Source organism: Cygnus olor, chromosome 1, assembly GCF_009769625.2.
Source record: "Cygnus olor isolate bCygOlo1 chromosome 1, bCygOlo1.pri.v2, whole genome shotgun sequence".
Lineage (NCBI taxonomy): Eukaryota > Metazoa > Chordata > Aves > Anseriformes > Anatidae > Cygnus > Cygnus olor.
In genome coordinates, this window is record NC_049169.1 from 30,624,228 (window position 1) to 30,646,065 (window position 21,838).

A 21,838-nucleotide genomic window follows, 5' to 3' on the forward strand; every position below is an offset into this window, starting at 1 on the left:
GTATAAATCTAATTCCACAAATCCTTCACTCAGCAGCTTATGGGAAGGAGAATCTTTAAAAGTCTGAAATTTAATGAGTAATGGGTTATCGCAGTAAATCACAAATACATTTAGAAAAACTCATTATATTTGGTAATTGTTCCTAGCTACTTTGCCCAAGTATGCAAGAGTCATCTCTCTTGTCATGAAAAACAGCTATCTACTCCCATCACAATACACATTTTCTCATTTACCATTTCCTAGAAGCTAGATAAACCTGGTAGCCATTTTAGGGTGTTAAAATGTTGTTAGGTTCTAGGAGATGATCCCTCAAGTCACATATTGCAAAAAATATATATGTATAAATTTCTTACATGCAAAAATCCCATACATCAGTCTTGATAACAGTCAGAAGTGTTACAGGTTAAATGACCATAAGAAAAAGTATGCTCTCATCTCCCCACTCTGTTTAGAGTCACCAGAGTGAATACATGAAAGTACTACGAAAAAAGCATCGTCATTCTGGCAACTTAGAGAAACCATGCATTTAAGAAACAGCCACACTCTTTCAAAATCTTTTTGTTATACAGCTATCCCATATGACTGGTTATATTGAAATTCTTGAGCGTACCTGAAAAAAAAAAAAGTGTCATATATCATTTTATTATTTTGACTTTTACATTTACTTTTTCAAAAGAGTTATGGTTTAGTTCTAAGGACAAACCATGCACACTAACCATCCTGTTCTTTGCAATACTTCTTTGTAAAGCATACTCTGCCTAAACCTCTACAATTGACTCTGTAGCACAGTTAAACTTCACTCCTTTTCAAACACTTTGGAGTTTTCCTTATTTTGTAGAGAATTATGGAGGCGGCTCTGAGTGAATCAAATTATGCTCCAAAAGCTTTTGAAGAGAAGTTCAGTCTCTCCAGGCATTCCAAATTCTCTTCTTCAGGCTGAAAAAGCTAAAGGAAAGGTTTAATCAGGTTCGATCAAAGGATTTCTCTTCCAGTATCTAGATTTCCCTAAGCACAGTAGAACTGCAAGAATGAACACTAACACTGTCAGTAATGTATATATTTAAAAGGAAAATAATTCAAGGGGATTTTTTATTTTAGGAAATATGTATATAATCTACGTTTATAAATCCACACATCTAATTCAATGCCACTATACATCATCAAATTACTAAATGCTTCTATAAATCATGACAATTTCAATAAAATGTCACACTTAGAATTCATAGTTCAGAGACATAAAATGGAAAATAATAGAAGTAGACATCATAGCCAATCATGAAAGTAAAAATGTGAACAGACATTGATGGGAAAATAAAAACCATAAGTGCTTCGTTACAGAAGGTAATTTTTGCATTTCAATTTTTGTTGGCTCAGATCATTTTGGCATCCCTGAAGATGCTGTTTTGCTTCATGAGATTCTGGTTCTATGGTTAAGATCCTACCATGCAAACCCCAGCACCCCACTGAAGTCAAAAGTGAGCACCACAGCTCATCTCTACAGTTTGAAGAGTTGGTACCTTTTTTGCTGCCTCGTCAAATAAAGCAATTCCATTAATCTGAAGGAAAAAGCTTCTTAGCATTGTGGTGGTTGGAATTATTACTTATGAGTAGATTTATTAGTGAGCTGAAATTTTGTTTTAAAGGATACAGAAATGTCTGAAAAAATGTTGCTGAAATGTTTCAACTACATATTTCATACATCCATTTATATGATCAAAAACATTGACATCTTAATGTTCAGGTTTTTTTTTTCAAACTATTGATATATCATCAAGCCAAGCTTCTACTGCAGTGCTTCCACTCTCCCCATGGAAAGATCACTATAGCTAAGTCCAAACTCTGTTTGTTTCTCCTCAATCCTGCAATGTTATCGATTCATTTCTGTACCACTGCCAATTATTTGCACTAAGGTATCTATTTTCAAAGAGCACATAAACTTCAGTCTTCAGACTCTCTTTTGTAGCAAGATCTCTCTGGCTATGTGTGGGAGATGCTTTCACTTTTAGCTATCTGATTTTAGAAATATCTAAATCTGAGAAGAGCAGAGAACTAAAAGCTTTATTTTGTGTCACTGAAGGCTGTAAGTTACCAACAAAGCTGAAAACTCATTTCAAGGTAAATCTCAAAACCTTAGCTATCAAAACTGGCATTTATTTCATTATAATATTATTGACAGGTGTATCCTCTTGGTGAGATGAACTGTTATCTGCCTGCCTTTACAAACCAGTTTGAATGTAAACCAGGCCTTACAACCAGCTTTGAAATTGGATTATAGTATACATGCTGTATTGGTCTTCATTTTACACATAAAGTTGTATGCCCTAGTAAGCCTCTTTAGGCTTTTAGCACTCCCATCCAAAATATTAAGTAACTTCTACTCCTCAGAATGATTATCAAGGACATCATATTCTCTAAACTGGTAGGGCTTACTTAAAATCTTGATCTTTCCCTTTCAGCTGAAGCAATTTTTTTTTCCAATTTTTCAAGGTCGTCTTCATTGACTAGCTTTTAATTATTTAAGTAATATCATGACAACTAACAAATCTCATGTGATGGGGTGTCCTGGTTTTGGCTGGGATAGAGTTACTTTTCTTCCTAGTAGCTGGTATGGTGCTGTGTTTCGAATTTACGATGAGAATAATGTTGATAACACACTAATGTTTGAGATGTTGCAGAGCAGGGCTTACACATAGCCAAGGACTTTTTAGCTTATAATGCTGCCCTGCCAGCATGGAGGGTGGGTGAGGGGACAGAACCAGGACAGCTGACCCACACTGGCCAAAAGGATATCCCATATCATATCGCATCACACTGAGTGATAAAACTGGGGGGCCGCTGCTCAGGGTCTGGCTAGGCGTCATTCAGCAGGTGGTAAACAATTGGATTGTGCATCACTTTCTTTGTATATTCTTTTATCATTATTTCCCCTTCTTTTTTTCTGCCCTATTACTATATTTATCTCAACCCATGAGCTTTTAATTTTTTTTTCTGATTCTCTCCTCCATTGCATTGTTGTAGGTGGGGATTGAATGAAAGGCTGTGTGGTGTTTAGCCGGGTTAAACCACAATGTGAAGAAAAAGTTAGAACATTTTTCCCACCACATTTCATGTTGTAAATAATCAAATTTGTGTAAGCAGAGTTGGAGCATGGCATATCTAAAGCAGAGATGATTAGTAGAGCTCCAGTAACTACTGATCATCTCTGGTTTATATATGCCATGCTCCAGCAACAACCAATGTCTCTATGGCTGAATGATTGGAAGTCTGGGACTTGAGTATTTCCTATTTTCATTGTTACTTTTGTTTGCTTAAGTAATGTTTCATTTATTTTTTTTTGACATCTATTTCTTCAATTTAAGTGCCACAGTTTTGTTGTTGGTTTTTTTTTGTTTGTTTGTTTTTATATTTGTTTTGGGGTGGTGCTTTTTGTTTGTTTGATTTTACATTCAAGATACTTTGCAGATATTATGGAATAACTTCATCTACTAAGCTAGATAATTTCACTACTCAGCCAAGATACTTACAGCTTTTAAAGTAGCCACAGGAGAGTTCTCCTACCTTTTTTTTTTTTTTATCACAACAGTAAAATATTGGAAATTTTAATAAAATATTCTATGTTTCCTTTTGTTTCCTCTCAAAACATTCTGCCTTACTTAGGTAAACGCTTAAACCCTGCTAATAGCAGAATTTCCAGAGAGTTGTCCATGGTTATGAACCTGTTCAAATATGCTATAAACACAGAGCAAAAACATCATTGTTTTGGATTGCAAGCTTGATTTAACATCATTGTTTCAAAAGTATATTTCAGTGTCTTCAATTTGCTTTGTGATGGAGCTAGAAGGGAGAGAGATGAAGATGGTATTCCCCTCTGGATGGGGAACTCAAGGGGCATACAACCTGCTGATGGCACCAAGTGACTTGGAAGGTTACCTGTGCAGAAAAACTGGGTGGGATATTTTCTGTATGGTGTTTAGCAAAGTAAAGTTTACAATTAAATGTGGGTGACAGCAGTCACATAAGGCAGTATGTATAGAAATGCCAGTTACTGCCTCATCATTTTTTCACAAAAATAACTCACAAATATTCTGGATTTGCATCTATAATATGAAATAGCTTAAGTAACTGCATGGCATTCTTCTCCATCAAAATTCAGTTGAGAGACATGAAGTGTAAGAAAAGGTCATGGTAACTTTAAGGTTATTTATCCTGCTACATTACATGCAGCATCAGCATGGATACTTGACCTTCAGCGTTATTGAAAATAACCATGTTAAGCTACAGGAGAGAAAAGAAGATACATAAACTCACTAGAGTATAACCTACATCTCAAAGTACATAGAGACGAACTAGTTACTCCCATGAAAGTGGCAGAGCCTACACAAACATATCTTTACCCAATATCTAATTGAATCCATAACCTTATCTATTATATTCCATAAGAACACTGTTCATCATTTAACTATATTAATCTAGAAGTGATGTTATTCAGCTATGTTATATTTATATATTACTGTGGAAGTATATTTTATATAATGTACAAGTATAACCTAATTCTTATTTGCCCGTAACTTGTTAGCGGTTCAGATGCATACAAAATATTTATAGTTGCAACTAATACTTCATGAAAGCTCTCTGCATCTGACAAATTCTTAACTACTGAATGCAACCAATTTCCATATTTGGTTCAATTTGTACTGTAGCTGACTTTTCTAGCAATTCCCTAAATTAATAATAAATATTAAACTTGCTGGATTTCTTAAAGATTCTTTCTCGGTGTTTCAGCTATGAGTACTTCATTTTGTTTGTAATTAAATTAGCATGAAAAGCTTAATAATTTCAACCATCTTGTCCTCTGAATCATAAAATAATATGTTTTTAGTAGAAATGTTAGATTATGAATCACTGAAGGATTTGGGCTCCTTTTCAATTTATATACACCGCTTGCACCTGGAATATCAGGTAAGGTACTTTTTCAATTCTCACTTGTCTCCTTGAAAACACCTGTATATGCCAAAAGTTCTGCTAAGTAAAAAATGTTCTTTCATATTTTTTTTTTAGGAAATTTCCCTTCTGTCAAATGGGCCAAGGAATGACAAATTCTCTTGGATTTTAAGCCCTCACTCTTTTTTTTTTTTTTCATTAATACTGGAAATTATATGTAACAATAAGTTATGTGAGACTTCATTTCAGATGAAATTTGAGGAAGAAAGTGATAATCATTGGAACTGCAAAAAGCAAAGTGCAATGACTGCCAAAGGAGTTATATATGTTACATGTTTGCCAGAACATGAAATCTATCTAAAGGCAGTGGGGATGAGATGTTTAGCTCTGTGAAAGTGAAGGCAGGTCTATACAAAGATAACTGCCAAATGTATCTCTATCTTTTAGTGCTGTTTTATCATATCTTTATGATATGATATATATGCAATATATACATGAATATATATCTATACAATGATATTTTATATATGCATACGATAAAGTTATTGTACCTTATCTGAGCCTAGATCTCAGTCCCATAAGTAGCATCTCTTTACTGTTACTAGTGTTTTAGCCATGTGAAGAAAAATAAGGAGAACATAACTGTCATTGTGCAGGACATTAGTCCAGAACAATAAATGTGTGTTTCCTTCAAACCAAAAAACTCTGATATATTTGAGGTAAGCTAGATAACACATCTTGATAGCAGATGAGAGAGAAAAGCTTTGACATCAACTCTCTGAGGCAAAAACCCATCAGGCAGTCATGACAATCAGCTCATCAAGCAATATTTCTATTTTGTGACTTCTTACATTTACCGAAGAAGGAAAAGAAATAAAATAAACATCTAAGTCCCACTGAAGCTGGGTGCTCAGTTCCTTAGGTCTCTAAGGGAAACTCTACCCACAAAAAAAAAAAAAAAAAAAAAAAAATATATATATATATATATATATATATGAACATTCTAACTTTGTGTCATGCAAATGAGATAAGAATTGGCATTCTAACTGGTCATGGCTAGTAATAGTATTCTTCTCTTTCTACAGTTCACCAATTTTCATGATTATTCCTTTTTTTTTATTAAACACACACAAAATATTAATGACAGAAAACAATTGATGAAGCAGGGGAATGAGATGTTTACAAATGCAGCTGGGGGAAAAAAAAGGAAAAAAAAATAAATTCCGTCTGATAAAAGTCAATCCTTGCATTTCATTTTGAAGCAAAACAAGTGAATCAGTGTGGCTGAACTGTCAGGCATTAATTGTTCCAAAAGTCTAATGACAAAGGGGGAGAAGTGCCAGAAATTCACATGATTTATTATCTTCCTACACTTCAGTTTCTAGCAAATGTACAATCCCAGAGAGATTCTCAACCACTTCCTGACAGCCCCTCAGCAATGAATTAATACACAAGGTAAAAGAAAATTTAATGTAGAGTATCAGAACTGATTAATGGAAGTCGTGTCAGCTGTCAGTCCTCTGCAAACTAATTAGGCAAAGCACTCCAGAAATCTTGGTGATGCATATTAAGGCTGCCAGAAACTTTAAAGGGGATCATAAAAAATAACGGTAGATGATTAAAAAAAGTACTTGGAAAATGTTCCTTTGATGCTTAATATAAATTTATTTGACCAACTGATTTCTGCAAAGAAACCAGGACATTAGTCCTCATAAAATTCATTCTAATGATTTCTGATTTTTCTAATCTCTGGAGTAACTTTTTACTTCCAGGTCTTTGTTTATGTCATTAACTGAGGGTTAAAACACTACTGCAGTAATAAAGCCCAAACAATTCTAGGTGAAATTCACTGTTTAAGAACTGACGCCAGGACAAACCAATCCATTCACCACATGCCAAGACCACTGAAGATTGAACAATTCTGTCTTGAAAGAGCTCCCCTTTAATCAAGCTCAAAATCAAACTTTCTAGACATTGACATGCTCTTGGCCTTGAGCCATGTCAGGGATGTTATGTGAGAGGACAGAGTATGCCAAGGGAAAACCTCAAAAATGCTTCATATAGACAACATAGAACATCTTACAAATGTTTGGATGTCCCTACATGCAGGAATGTCTAGACCTGGAGCAGCCTTGTTGCTGTTGCATGTCCTATAAAGCATCAATGAATCTTTGTTGAAGCCTATGTCACAATACAGAACATTCATGAGCATTATTCTGTTAAAAATAAGGGGACTCAGTTCAGTCCTACCGTCTCTTGAACAGTCCAAGCTATTACAGTTGTACCAAGTACTTCCATAGCATGACATCACCTCTGTTGTCGAACAAAATCATCTAAAGATATTTTCTGTAGGGAAAGCTCATCCATGGGGAAGTGTGAGAAGTCAGACCTCACTGCAGGTGCTAGCTATGAGCCAAACTGGTGTCTACTTATTGCCTTTATTTTTTGATTTTGTTCTACAGATAGCCCTACAGGGGGTCCTTACTGCACTACTGGAGACCAAAGCCAAATTCAGTGCATCCAGGCAATCTGTATTCTTCTTCACACCATGCTTCCCAATGAAAAACAGTTGAAGTCCATGGGTGTTTTGAGCTAGTCAGGCAGATGGCCGCAGGCCACTTCCATGGCTCTGAAAATATTTCTTGATCTGTTTGATATTTTCTCTTTCCAGGCTTGGCTCAGCTCAGCCCTTGAATAGCCAAATCCATAACTTTGCTAGAGTCATCCACTCCTACAGAATATTCCCAGGATTTCTCATGGAAGATTCTTCAGCCTGTTTCCAGTCCTTGCTCATCAGTCAGGTTCCAGATGAGACAAGGCAGCCGGCATATGGAAAACCACACATGCTTCTGATGTACTTAGAGACAATGAGGGATCATACCTCACACCCAAGTTCCAAAGCAAACATGCTCATCAGTCTGGTCTTGCATGGTATGTCAAGTCCCATTTCTGCTTAACCTTCTCTAGAATGTACACTTTATGTTGCACATTTGGGAAAGCTTTGAACATAGAGAACATACCTCAATGAATGAGCAAAAGATTTTCTTGTAGCTCATTTTGTCACACCCCTTTTTTCATCCCCAAATCTCAATCCATTGTTTATGCTTTTAGTCCTTCTTAAAGAGATGACTGGACCACCCCTTAAAGCTATAGTTTGTGAGCCCAGCTCCAAATTCTTCTATTTCAGGACACCTCAGGTTCGCAGTCACTGTACATGCCAGTCTAGAGGAACAGAGAGACTCCAGTTATCAGTTTATTGTTCTGTGATTTTCAAGGGAGCTTCTCACACAGACAGGGATTGTCAGAGGAACTAACTTCCATGAGGCAGTACTCTGGGGACACATCCCATCTGCCTGCAGACATTTTGGTCCATAGAGAGTCTGGGGCTGACAAATTAGGTGTCTACTGTGTTTAGTGTCTACATGTCTATGAAAAAGACAGGGAGGTGTCATTTGAAGGCCCTTTCTTTGATCATGGTATCTGTGAGTGAGGGGAAGAAAGTCCTAGAGTTAGGACTGTGGAAAACTGCTAGAATTACATCCATAGTATCTGATAAGCTACATTCTCAGGAAGTAACACAGATCCAGATTCATCTACCACATAAAATTAAGGATCAACATCCAAGCCAGCTAGTGCCATATCCATGTGAGCTGGTATGCTCCATTTGGATAATAAAGTGCCCAGCTGATAAGGGTAACTCAAGATATGCCAAAGAGCCCTTCAAGGCCTTAGGTCTATGGTAAATTTAAACTTAATTAATCCTCATAAACTTTGTTTACAATTCCTCACATTTTTGTGGCAACTAATCTCTCTCTCTAGCCAAAATACACTCTAAATAAAAACTGCCTAGCATGGTCACAAAAAAATGTCAGCTTGAAATAATTAACCAAACAATAGAGCAGTTATTAGCTGTTCTGTCTGCTGATGGATCATTCCTCATTAATATTAAATATAAAAGTATCTTGGGGTTACAGACAGGCCCTGCTCTCCCACCATGGCTGTCACATTCTGCCAGTGCCACCTGATCCCTTCCCAGCTCCCCTTGGCTGTCCTTTGGAGAAAAAGTGATGGATTAAGAGTGTAATAAAGGGGCTACAGCCAGCTCAGATGGCTTTCCTGTTTTGTGATTGATTGACATTGAGCTTCCCAGGAAAGAATCAGATTCATGCTCAGAGGAGAGTCCCACACATCCCATCAGCAAGGGTAACTTGGCAGGCGTGGGGAGCTCCTTCTGGCCCCAGGCACCCTGGTGAGACACCATGCCGTTGAGCAATGAGTGCCAAGCTGCAGCCCTACAGCTCTCAGCAGGCAAAACTGAGCACAACAGCTTCCCTAAGCCAGCTGAAAAGTTCATTTTCCTTTGGTACATGGAGGCTGCTCTTACCAGATCAGCCTTTAGGTCATGCCAACTGCTGGCAGAGTCAGCAGGACAACGGGTGTACAACTGCCATACATTATACCACCCTAAATATTCTACCAGACTTGCTCTTGTGCATCCAGACACATTATATTCCTCACCCAACACATCAGATGCTCTCAGGGTAATTATGTCAGTGAAACTAAGCAAACACTTCACAGCAGAATAAACTCACCCAGACAATCTATAAAGGATTAGGCAGTTGCCAGTGGAGGAAAATTTCTCACAGAATAATCAATCTGTGCCTAATCCTCAGCCCTGCAGCTTAGGGAAAACCCACAAAATACCTTCCAAAAACAAGCACAGGAGCTCAACTTCATAACTCTGTTAGATACAAAAAATGCACTCAGCAGAGCTAGCAGCTGTACAGTCCATAACATCCCTCCCACTTAGAAATGCAATCAACAGCCTGATGACCACTCCTCTCCCTTTCAAAGATATAAATATCTTTTCACCATTGTCCTTTTACCCTTTCTTTCCAAGATGGTCCGCTTGCTACATGAACTAACTCTAAGAAATTGTTCTCAAATTGTATTTGGTTTTGAAGACTTCTGCTTTTATTTCAGACCTAAAGAATGGCCAAATGTTTGTCTGTTTTTTCTGACTGAGAAAATAAATTGGTCTCTACCTACAAACCAGAGATTATTCTTGAGAGACGATGATTTATTCTATTAATAATGTTTTAACATCCCTTAAATTAAATATAGGAATCGATACTGACTAGAAGGCAACTGAATGAGGACCACTAGCCTTCTATCATTTTAAAACTATTACAAGATCAAAATAGGATTCATAGGCTGTCTCTTTTGACAAAAGAGGAAGCTGGAACATTTACTATCAAAAATATTTTCTGAAGCCATAGTGTCCAGATGCAAATGAGCTCTGCAGGCATTTAATTCCTTACCAGGCTGGATACTTGTAATTATTTTACCTTATACTGACTTGATAGTAGGCTGTTATCTTGAAGCAATCTGACAAGGAATTCAGTACCATTTTTTTCTTCTCTGCTGCACTTGTGGAAAATTTTCCATCCTGACTATTTCAAAGGAAAATTGGATTTTTGACTAAAATTCTTTCCAAAAAAAGGGGTGAGGGTAACACTGTGTGCCTTGCAAAATGTCAGCTTCTAGAAAAAGCTCTTTCAGCTTTCCAGGTGAATACTTTCCAAGCAAGAAGTGACAAATACTCAGCTTGCTGTGAGATCTTTCTTTGTTTTACAAAGGTTTGGAATTTCTTTGGGTTAAATAGTCCGAGCAGTTCTGTTTCTGATCTTGGCCATTTTATGAACTTGTATCACACTGTGGAGGAATACCCAACAACTTGTTTACTGGTGTAATTTTAGGGTATCTGTACAAGCCAGTGAAAGGGCATAAGTACCTTTTAAATAGCTGACCTGAAAAAAAAAAAAAAAAAAAAGAAAAAAAAAAGAAAAAAAAAGCATATTAAAAACTGCGGATGCATTTGGCAGCATGAATCTCAGTCAATATAAAAAGCTGGAGAGTGCCTAATGAGCTGTATGAGAACAAGATTTGAGAGAATATGTTAACTAACACAACATCAGCTATGACTCTGCAGTCGGGGCTGACAGGGATGAGTCTGTGGTTTGTGACCAGCCGACTGTTACCCTGCTGGCTGCTGCAGGCTTGTCTTCAGTGGCATTTCTGAGCCAGGGGTCAGCAAGGTAATGAGCAGAGCGATGCAATACTTGCACAGCTAACACACAGCACCACTCCCTTTCCCTTCTGTATGCAAGGAGGATGTACATACCCGACAGCCCCAGAGCCTGCTAGCCTGAATCTTCTGACACTCTTTTGAGCTTAATAGGCACTTTATTTCATCCTTGACATGATAGCAAGAGACCTCAAGCAGAGTTTTAATTTTATCTTCTGCCTGCTGGCTACTTAGGACGTTTAACCCTCCTGCACCTTCTAATGCAGCTGACTGAAGCAGATCACAGTAACAAGGCAAAATGTTTCTTTCTGTGAGGAATGTGTAAAACACTTCTTCATCCATATTTTCAGTTTTGCACCAAAAAACAAACAAAACAAAACAAAACAAAACAAACAAAAAAACTCCACAAGACCGAAAGACTTTGAAACTAAATAATGGCACAGAATACACAAATAGAGCAACAGATGACAGGTCTGAAACACACTCCACTGCTTTGAATTTTGTTAAGCTTTGGCTCTGGCAAAGCTGTTGAGTTGGATAGGGCAGCCTACAAAGCCAGAAATGAAATGGAATTCCAGTTAATTTTATTTCATCATCTACAGTAGACATTCAGGTATTCTGATGCAGAGATTCATGCAAAGATGTTTAAAAAGTATGTACCATTACCACAGAAGCTCATCACAGAAGCCTACTATTTACAATGGGAGTTAAAGCTGGTAACATGTATCTAAATAACGAGGATCAAAAAAGCCAAAGGAACAGAGTAACTAAATCATTCCCTCTTGATTAGTGAGACATGACTTCCATCCCTGCATTTTATCACAGTTTATCTCAGTCTCATTTTCTGTCCTTTTATCCTAGTCACTAGAAGAGATCGTATTTCTTTCTGAAACTATTTGCTCATTTTAAAATACAGTTACAAAAATATCCATAAAGAACAATGAAAGGGACAAGATTTTATTCAGAGATCACTTAACAAAATTTATAGTAATTTGCTATTAGTGGAAATAGGAGCAGTTTAACTCCAGGGACGACCCTATTCACTAGATTCCAATACAGCCACCAAGAGAACAAGCATATCTATTCTATATGATGCTATGATACTTAAATTTACAAGTCACTTGTAAATGAGTTGCATGGTAAATAAACTCAGAGCATTTGTATATTTCTTTTTTATCCTCTGAAGGGGCATTTAAATACAGAGTATTAATCTCTGAAAAATAAAATATAAGTTTATTGACCTAAAGCAAACCAGAATGGCCATCTCCACCCTACCCCCCACCCCTTTTATATTCTTTTCCTACTATAAAACCATTTACAGCAAATTCTTCTATCTGATCTACCAGGAACAAGTGAACACTGCTGGGAGTTCAGCATATCCCAGAGGAACCGAACTTCAGTCAAAATTGGCTACACAGGCCTCAAAGGAGGATCTCCGTCCACAAGCAGTAATTGCAGTTTTCCTAGTTGGTTATTTTTATTACTGCTCAGTATGTTACAGAAGATCACATTGCAAAAAAACAACTTGGGTCATTCATCCCATCTTCTGCACTTTACTAAAGTACTCCGTACACCAGCTTCACTAACACCCTGTTACCTAGACACCGCGGTGCTGCAGCCATCTCAGCTATCGACTGGCTTCCCCCTTAATACATGGCTTTAGCAGCACTCTCTGCAACCCCCCAGCACCCTAAACATGGGAAGGGGCAGCACCTGTCCCTGGCCATGCCTGTTAGCCCATGAGCTCCACTCAGGTGTAGTCTAAATGTAAATGAGATGGTTTGCTGCCCCAGAGCTCTGCAGTTGGATAGTATCATCCCCCATGAAGCAATGTGCAGTCCCTTGCATCACCTGCCCACGCACCTGCTCTTCTCCGTATTCTCACCAGCCAAGCAGAGCAGCTGACTTTTCCAAGTCAACCTGCAGATTTTTCCATCAAAGATCCACTAGCTTTAGATCCTACAGAAATAAAACATGCTGCCCGAACTGAGAGGTTTAATGTTCAGTATATTACACAGGCATTGGTATAGGAGCTTTATACCACTAAAAATGCAGATTCCCTTTTAGAACAACCTACAGCATTTCTGAATGTGATTAAGTATCAATACAGTGAATCACTTTTAGAGTTATTTTAAATACTTCTCTGGTTTTATTTCACTCTTGGTCATTTTCTACAGGTAAAATCAGAGGAAATTACTTAGATTTATGGAAGAAAAGATGTAGAAAAGAATACTTTGCATGTTTTTAAAATAAACTCAACACTTATGTGTCTTCCAGAAGTTTCATTGGCCCTGAACTAGAATGAAATTACAATTTGATAATAACTAATGATTGCTCTCTAATGCAAAATAGATGTGGGGATATTGTTTGGTGCATGCCCTGGCAAGATTAGTAATACCCAAAGATCTAACTCATGTTTGCATAAAAAGGTTGTGCTGTCCAGTGTCTTCTTAGTACACAGGCTCATTGCTTAACAGTGTTTATTACAGACCTTTTTTCCTGCTATACAGCTAGAATCCCCCTTGACACCATTTAAAAATCACCACCTCTCTTCTTCATACTAACAGACATGAAGACAGTTCATTCCTTTTTTTCTTTGAAGGTTCCTTTGCACATCTGTAGAGTTACCATGACACCAGTTCTACTCAGCTTTCCCAAATCTTCCCTCATGGGCCACGTTTTCTGTTCCTATTGCTCTCTGCTGGACTTGTATTTGTCCACATCACGACACACCTTTTGTATTTTTCAGACCATGTATCCAATTTGCCAGTTATTCTGAATTGCAAATACCGTCCACCATAGTTCTTCCAGGTGCTTCCAGTTTACCATTTGTATATGAAGTAAATATACTTTTTAATAATGTCATTAATGGAAGTAGTGACTGATACTCGAAAACCCATTTAGGAAATAATTTGAAATATTTTCTTAGTTTGACCGTGAACCATTTCTCCAGTCCTTTTTTCTCACATAATTGTAGTTTCATCAAGACAGATTTTGCCTAGGGCTTTTTTAAGAGAACAGGATATGACGTAGAGCCAACCACCTTAGTAAAGTCAGTTGATTTTTTTTCTCCATCTGAAAAGCCTACTATTCTTTGTGGAAAGAAATTTAGTTGATGTGATGTGATTTTTTTCCCCAAATTTATTCTGGCTGTTATTTGTTGTTTAGCTATGTCCCTAGCTTTTTGACTGTTTCTTCTGTGACCATTCCAGACATTCAAGTTGAGCTGTCTGGTCTGTAATTTTCTTTTTCTTCTTTACTGCATTTAAAGATAGGTAAATATGTTTGCCCTTTCTAGAATGTCACCCTTTCTGAATAATTTTCCAGAATAACAGCTAATGACTTTGACATTGTTCATGTTTGTTCTCCAGGTACTCTTGAAGAAGTTTCAAGTCCATTCAGTGTGAAGGCTCTAACCCACCCAAACATTCAAACACATTCTTTTTAATAATATCTTGGTCTTCCCCTTACTATTAGTGTACTCATAAAATGTTTTCTTATTACATTTTACATCCTTGCTCCCTATGTCTCAGTTCTTGCACTCCTGGTGCTATGCACAAAATGTCTTCTTATCCTCAATACCAGGCTGTCAGCTCAAGATTTTGTTCAGTTCCAGCATGTATACATGATTTAGTGAAGTTGTTTCCTTATCCATCCTTTGCACAGACACAGTACACATTTCTTTCTTTTCCAAAGCTGCTAGCTCCTAGCTCTCTAGAAATCTTTTTGCTTGACCTACCTTCTGTAGGAAGGTTATGACCCAACTTTTTAAAGCCTGTTCATTTTCTTTATTCTTTTGTCTTCTGTCCTTCCTTTAAAAAAAAAAAAAAAAAAAAAAAAAAAAAAAAAAAAGCCTTTCATCTTTACTTTCTCATTTATCTTTTCCCTCTTATTCATAAGCAAGAATAACTGGTTTAATGGTTTTAATTACTTTCTTTTAAGTTCCCGTGTTAAGAAATTGCTCCCAGCATAGTGCAAGAGCTTTCCGTATGGTTTGGTAACGTCTACAGCTCAGTTGATAGTCTCTGACACTCCTACAACCTTCCATCTCATTACACTTTTCCTTGGAGGCAGCCAGGAATGCCATTCTAACTGTTGCTTGGAGGCCCTCCTAGGGCCCAGGACAGCCTATCTGATGATATCTGTCACCTGATACCATGGTGAGAACATGTGCAGAGTAAGAAGTTCCTATACGTGGAAAGAAAGACCAAAGATACTCCAAGTTTTCTGCCAGGAGTAAATGCTGTCATCTGCCAGCTTCAAATAATTTATAGCGAATTTGGCCTGGAAGCCTCTCCTGCCTAGCAGAGTAGAAACAACCTGCATATCCAGTGCACTCCTTCATCCAGAGAAGTACAACTCTTACTCTATCTGCTTTACCTCTTTAAAATGATCACCACAGCTGACCCTTGTACAGACTCTTGTCTGGTTCTTTCCTCTTTTTATTGTTAGCAGAGACTTCCATTAGAGTGTGTTTATGTCTCTGTATCCTCTTTCTCTATATATTTGCAGTCACAGTCACATTTTCCTTCTTTTATCAATCCAACTTTCCTGGGCCAGCTATACCCCTGTATATCAATATTACAGACATGTGAGTTGTCCCCTAGAGCCTCTGCTATGCCAATTAAGTAATAATTTTAATTATGTGCTGAGATTTCTATGTCTGCTCTTCCTAGAGACACAATATTTAACACATGCATCTATAATAAAGCCTTCTGTTCAGTTTTTCAATATTTTAACTTCTCTATTTTTCATCACGTTTTTGCATTGCCCTTGCCTGGATACCAACTTCTACACTATGCACTCATTGGTCTTTCCTAGCCCTCTAAGTGTCCTTGAATGAGAAAACCACATTGTAATTTCTTATGAATTACTATTTACATTGAAGGTGACAGTTACCATACATTTTAAAGATATGTCAACCCAATACACTATTTAGTATTTACTAAAAAAAAAAAAAAAAAAAAAAAAAAAAACAGACCCAGAAATATCAGAGAATTTTGTTTCTGCAAAATGAGTGGCTGCATGCCTAGTTTAATATTACAGTCACACAAAGTGTTAAATACCATTTCCTGAACAGGAAGCCATACTTTTGAGATACTGTGAAGATGCTCAGTTTGTTGTATTTTTTACTGACTTCCACAGTGCTATATCAATTTACACCAGTTCACTTGCTCTTTCTAGGTTGCCATTGCCTTCTTTGCATCCAATTTCCAGGCAGACAGACATAAGTGTTTTAAGGCATATGTTCTTTAGGCTATAATGTCTTCAATGTCCACTAGTGCCTGAATACAATATGATGTTGCATGATAGATAGCACACTGGTATATTTCCATTTTGCTTAATTTTGTTTAATTTTTGAATACCCAAGCAAAATTCCTGACAAAGGCATCTTCTGCACACATTTTGTCTTGAGATTTTAGCATAAGATTTTCACTTGAAAAAGCCAGCATTATATCAAGAAAAATCTTGTAAGTAGTAGTTCCAAATGAAACACAGAAAAGACAGTAAATGAACAGAAGACCTAAAGCTAAATTCTGCTATCATTTCATTTCAGTGAAGTTGGATCAGTACACCGAAAAAAAAAAAAAAAAAAAGTTACCTCAGGACATGTACCAAGAGAAGGGTTGTGTCAAATTGAAAAAGCTAAACAAAAAGATGAAGGGCAAGTTTGATGTTTCTGAAATCATACCTGAAGTGTTATTGAAGCCATTGGGGTTATAAGGATACTACTATGAGAAGTGCAAGTTAGTAGTAGTGTACTAGTACAGACTGCACTGCCAATATTTATTACATTAAAATAAACATTCAAGTTATTTTTACTTGTGTGTCTTCTACACTGATTCCAACCATATAAGAGGTCTTCTGTGATGCAAACTAACATCTTTACCCTGCTCTTCTAATTATTTGTCTTAAGACATCGTGCAAATTATGATAACTGAGATTTTCATACAGCAAAATAATCTTCTTAATTGATTCTCCACAGGGATTATTTTTTCAGCCTTCTTTTTCAGGTCTTGAAACTGTAACCTTTTTTCCACTTTTCTTCCACTGGAAAAAAAGGCATTTTTCATCAAAAGACACTGAAATCTGTGTTGATCACAGAAAAATCCTTTTAAAGAACACTTGTTATTTATTCAATTTTCAGATTCAGCATACACGTAAGGTATTCATATTGTGTTACTTAATACCGATCAGTCCCTTTTGGAAGGCTCTCTAATCTGTACAGTTATTAAGCATAATGGGATTTACCCCAATAAATTTTAACACTAGAAAGGAAAGTGCGTGGTAAATCCTATTATACCTAAAGAGATGGGTTGCCTTTCCATGCTTTCCTTGTTTATTTTTTTAATCTTCCTTTGCCAGAAACAACAATTTTGCAGTGTTTGTTTGTTTGTTGGTTTTGTTTTGTTTTTGTTTGTTTTTTGGGGGTGTTTGTTTGGTTTGGTTTGTTTTTTTGTTTGTTTGTTTGGGTCTTCTGTTTTTCTTGAATGTCATTTTTGCCGCTGGAAAACGGGGTGAAGGTTGAACATTTCCCTTTGAGGTAGGCAAAGAGGACTCATGAAGTTCAATATATGTAAACGCTAAGCCCTGCATTTGGGAAGGAAAAAACCCATGTATCAATAAGGGTGATAGGGTGAGGGAAGCACTCAGTGGGAAAGGCACCTGGGGGTCCTGGTGGGCACCAAGCTCCCCAGGGTTGAATATCAACCAGTAATGTGCCTTTGCAACAAAGAGGGCCAACTGCATCCAGGGTTGCATTAGCAGAAGCATTGCCAGCAGGCGGAGGAAGGTCATCCTTCCCTTCTGCACGGCACTGGTGAGACACAGCTGGAGCGTTGGGTCCACCTCTGGGCTCCCCCTCCATATCCCCAAAAGAGGCGTGGACATATGGGTGTGAGTTCAAAAACAGGCCATGAAGATGGTAAAAAGCGAAAAGCATCTGACACGGAGGGAGATGCTGAGAGAGGTGGGCTGTTAAGCCCAGAGAAGTCTTGGGGAGATCATATCTGTGTGTATAAATATCTGAGGGGAGAAGTAAAGAAGATGGAGTCCAGACACCTCGCAGTGGTGCCCAGTGACAGGACAAAGGGTCATGGGCATAAACTGAAGCAGAGTCAACACTACTCTGGTACTGATCACGTCACCTTGCCCAACTCTCAAATTTCAGAAAAGACATAGCTTAACCTTAACATAAAAGCCTAATGTTATTTCCATGGCAGTAGGCACTCTACAGAGGTTTAAAAAGGGAGAGGTTGCTCTGCTCTTAGCATATAAGAGAAAGAAGTGAATAGAGCAAAGGAGGTAAGAGAAAGCAAAAATAAAATAAATGTAATTAGTACAAAGAACAGAAATAAACTGTGCTGAACTGTGACTTCCTCTTCAGACAACTCTTCCACCCTGCATTATTAAATCCTGCACAGATATGTTAAAACCAAATAATCCTGTCAGCATCCTCATGTGGGAAACAATTCCGGTAGGCTCTAAGATATCAGCTTAATAGCATCCACATTCTCCACCAAGGACTATAACCTCCTGTTGCAAAGGGAATGAACTCTCTCTAATTGTTTTTTTTCCATGCCTAATTATTACATTCTGTGTGTCTGTGACCCATTAAAGTATAACAGCCCTTGAGAGAAAGCTGCTGTATATGCATGAGAGAATGTGTAGTTATACATATGTATATATATTTGCATATAGCTTAGACACTTGCATGTATAAACACACATTATTTTTTACGGTAAATATTATACAATGGGATCCCAATACCACCTGTAGCAAGACTAGTGTTTTGCAAATTTGATGTATTTGCTTTTCAAATTAGAACAAGAGCGACCATGAGAATTTATTGATACCATTTATACTGCAAGCCTCAAGGAAGTACATATGTTTTCCAGAATTAGCCCTAAGACCTACAGATTAGAATCTTAATTCCTGCTCTGTAAGGAAAAAATCACTGAATTTAAGGCTGTGCTACTGTCATTATATAGGAATTAATTTCACAGGATAATGCATGGAAAATACAATGTAAAAGAGAGCAGGGTGAGGTGAAAAGCAGCAGCCTTCCCTAAGGCACTATTCTGTTCTACTTCTGTTGTTAGTATGGCACATTAGAAAGCTTTTCCTGCATTTGTATTCCCCGTCTGTAGATCTCCACTGATTATCTATGTGGCTCTGGTTAATTGCAACATTAGCAGAGTGGAGCACTTAACTTTGTGTATGGCAGTTGAGGATTACTTAAAAATAGTTTTCAAGCAATGACTCATTTCTGAGTGGGCTTCACGATGAGGGGGCTCTGTCAGGAAACGATAGGGTGTCACCATCTCTGAAAAGATCATCTTAGCATCTTAGCATCTTTGAATACGTACCAATATGCTGGGGCAGAGGCAGAAAGACTTTGTGTGCATGGTGGTTTAACTCCTCTTCCTGCGTCAGAAATACGAGTTGCTAATGCAGCAGGAACTTCTCTTTTGCAATAATACTGCCATGATTTTGAGTGACAAGTGGAAATGGTAATACTGCTACGAGTCCTTCTCATTATTTAACTGCACTAATCAGAAAACAACATTCAATAGCTGTTGTGTTCCTGAAGTACCCTTCACTGTTTTCCCTAGGAGAAGCTGCCATTATCTCCTGTTAGCAGAAATCCTACGCAAAGAGGAGGGTCTTTCAGGCAGACAAGGTCGTGCTCAGTCTGATTTTTCACAAATGTTCACAAGTGTTCAGACTGGGGTTCTTGCATTTGGCCATGCCATCAATGGGCCAAGAGTTTCCTTCAGTCTTCACTCCCCAGAGGCCAGGCATCTTCATGTCAAATAGCTGCACATCCCTCACCTGGGGGGCACTGAGCTACCAAGACCTAAATCTTGCTAGTATTGAAGGAATGCAACCCAAATAAGGACATGTTTTTAGGGAAAAAAAAAAACCAAAGAAAGAAAAAAAAAGGAAAAAAAAGGAAAAAAAAAGGAAAAAAAAAGAAAAAAAAAAAAGCAGAGGTAGAATAATGTTCCAGGCCAAATGGATGAGAGAAGGGTACTTCCTTATAATAATGAAAAGTAGCAGAAAGCAAGTAAATAGGGCATCTGTAGAAATACAGCATTGCACAAGATAATGAGACAATGTACTTACATTTTTACTTTGCATAGCTTTAGATATAATAGAAGAAATACCCTATGTGATCAACATTTTACATACGAGTAGAAGCATATTTAACAAATGAAATAATTTAATAGATTCATAAAAATCATGGAAATTTGCTATGAACAAGGCAAAAACACTTTACCATCATCTTCATGCATTTTTAAATATATGTCTTTTTCTATGTACAGTTCAAGATTTATCTCTGTTTTAATCTTAAATCTTTTATTTTAAGAGAGCCAAATGACCACCCCAGGAAAAAAAAAAAAAAAAAAAAGCTGCTGCTGCTTTGGATTACAGCTCCTCAACACTGCAACTATTTTTCTTACAAAATAATTAAATAAAAATCAGAATGTATTTGTGTTCATAATTTGACATTAACTTTTTTTAAGATGAAATTGTCATGCAAAATTCCAATAAAATTGTAATGATATTTTCTTGCCAAGCTTCGAAGTCAGAGAAAATGTGGGTTTAGAGTAAACACTGCTAGTTTTATACTCCTCAGATCTAGGTCCAATTCAAGGGACATTGTGCTCATATCTCACTTTGAAGGTTCATGGCCAACCCAAAGTTTTTTACTTCAGCTTTGGGTTGGTTCTAAAACTCAACCAGGAGAGTAAGTTTGACAAGTGTGTGCATCAAAACTACATTTCTGATTCCAATTGAAACAAAAATAAGTATTCACACCTTGTGTAGTAAAAGAAGATATTTAGGGATATTCAGATAGTACCTTACTGTTTGGACATCCAGATTTACTATTGTTGTCTCATGTAGGTTCTCAAGAACCTTGTACTGCATCTATGATGTCACACAGGCCACTAAGCACAGTAAGGATTATGTTTTCATCATACATCATGCAGAACAGTGTTGAAGTGATAACATTGCCTGATAAATGACCTGAAGATCCAGTGCAAGGCAAAGGAGGAGGCTTTTAAATAAAATAAAATCCCTGGATGCCATCAGTAGGACCTACCCTACCATTTAAGAATGCTTTAAGCAAATAATTATTAAATATTACAGTGTCTCCATCTCTCTCTTTCCATTACTGAGAGTAAAATTGAGTTTAAGTAGCTAGCCCCTCAACAGAGCATACAAACTGAAAAAGCAATTGAAAGTAAGTGTCTAGATTCATGTTAGTATGACTGTTCTGGCAGATGTCCATATGCTATGGTATTGTCTGTGAATTCATTATATTCTATCTGTCCATACATGCAGATGCATCCTAGGTGCTAAGAAAATCTGTGGTTTAGCTTTCTAGCACTAAAATCAGAGGTATTCCTGTTTGCCATAATAAGCATCTTTATCAGGCTGGCATGCTGCCTGGTTAAGACTGTTTGCAAGGTATGGAACCAGCATGGATCTGGCAGACCTCTTTACGGCTGTGTCCAGAGCGATTAATCATGTGGAGTAATTGCTTGGTGAAGACTGGGAAGCTTTTCCAGGTTGATGGAGTTGGGCCAGGCTGGTGAAAGCAGAGGCTGAGGAGGAAATAGATGTGACTGATTTGAAAATCCACGTTAGGATTTGCAGATTATGATTATGTTTGTGACAAATTCCTCCTTCTCCTCAGGGATTCACTGGCATTTCCACATGAGGAGACAGGGCACTGAACAGCAAGCTACCACTGCTTTATAGACCCAGCCCCAGATCTTCCTTATGAGGATGTAAACT

At 37.4% G+C, this 21,838-nt stretch overlaps 1 long non-coding RNA gene across 2 annotated transcripts; it reads right to left on the bottom strand.

The window, feature by feature from the left end:
- Positions 1 to 3,630: 3,630 nt before the first annotated feature.
- On the bottom strand, positions 3,631 to 21,006 carry LOC121066910. 2 transcript variants are annotated; one of them, XR_005818021.1, is made up of 4 exons: positions 20,855 to 20,913; positions 19,399 to 19,456; positions 14,769 to 14,841; positions 3,631 to 3,930 (listed from the first exon to the last, which is right to left on the bottom strand). It is a non-coding gene; the product is annotated as an uncharacterized LOC121066910 (long non-coding RNA). The 2 variants fall into 2 exon arrangements; XR_005818024.1 differs by lacking the exon at positions 19,399 to 19,456 and having other exon boundaries at positions 20,898 to 21,006.
- Positions 21,007 to 21,838: the final 832 nt, after the last annotated feature.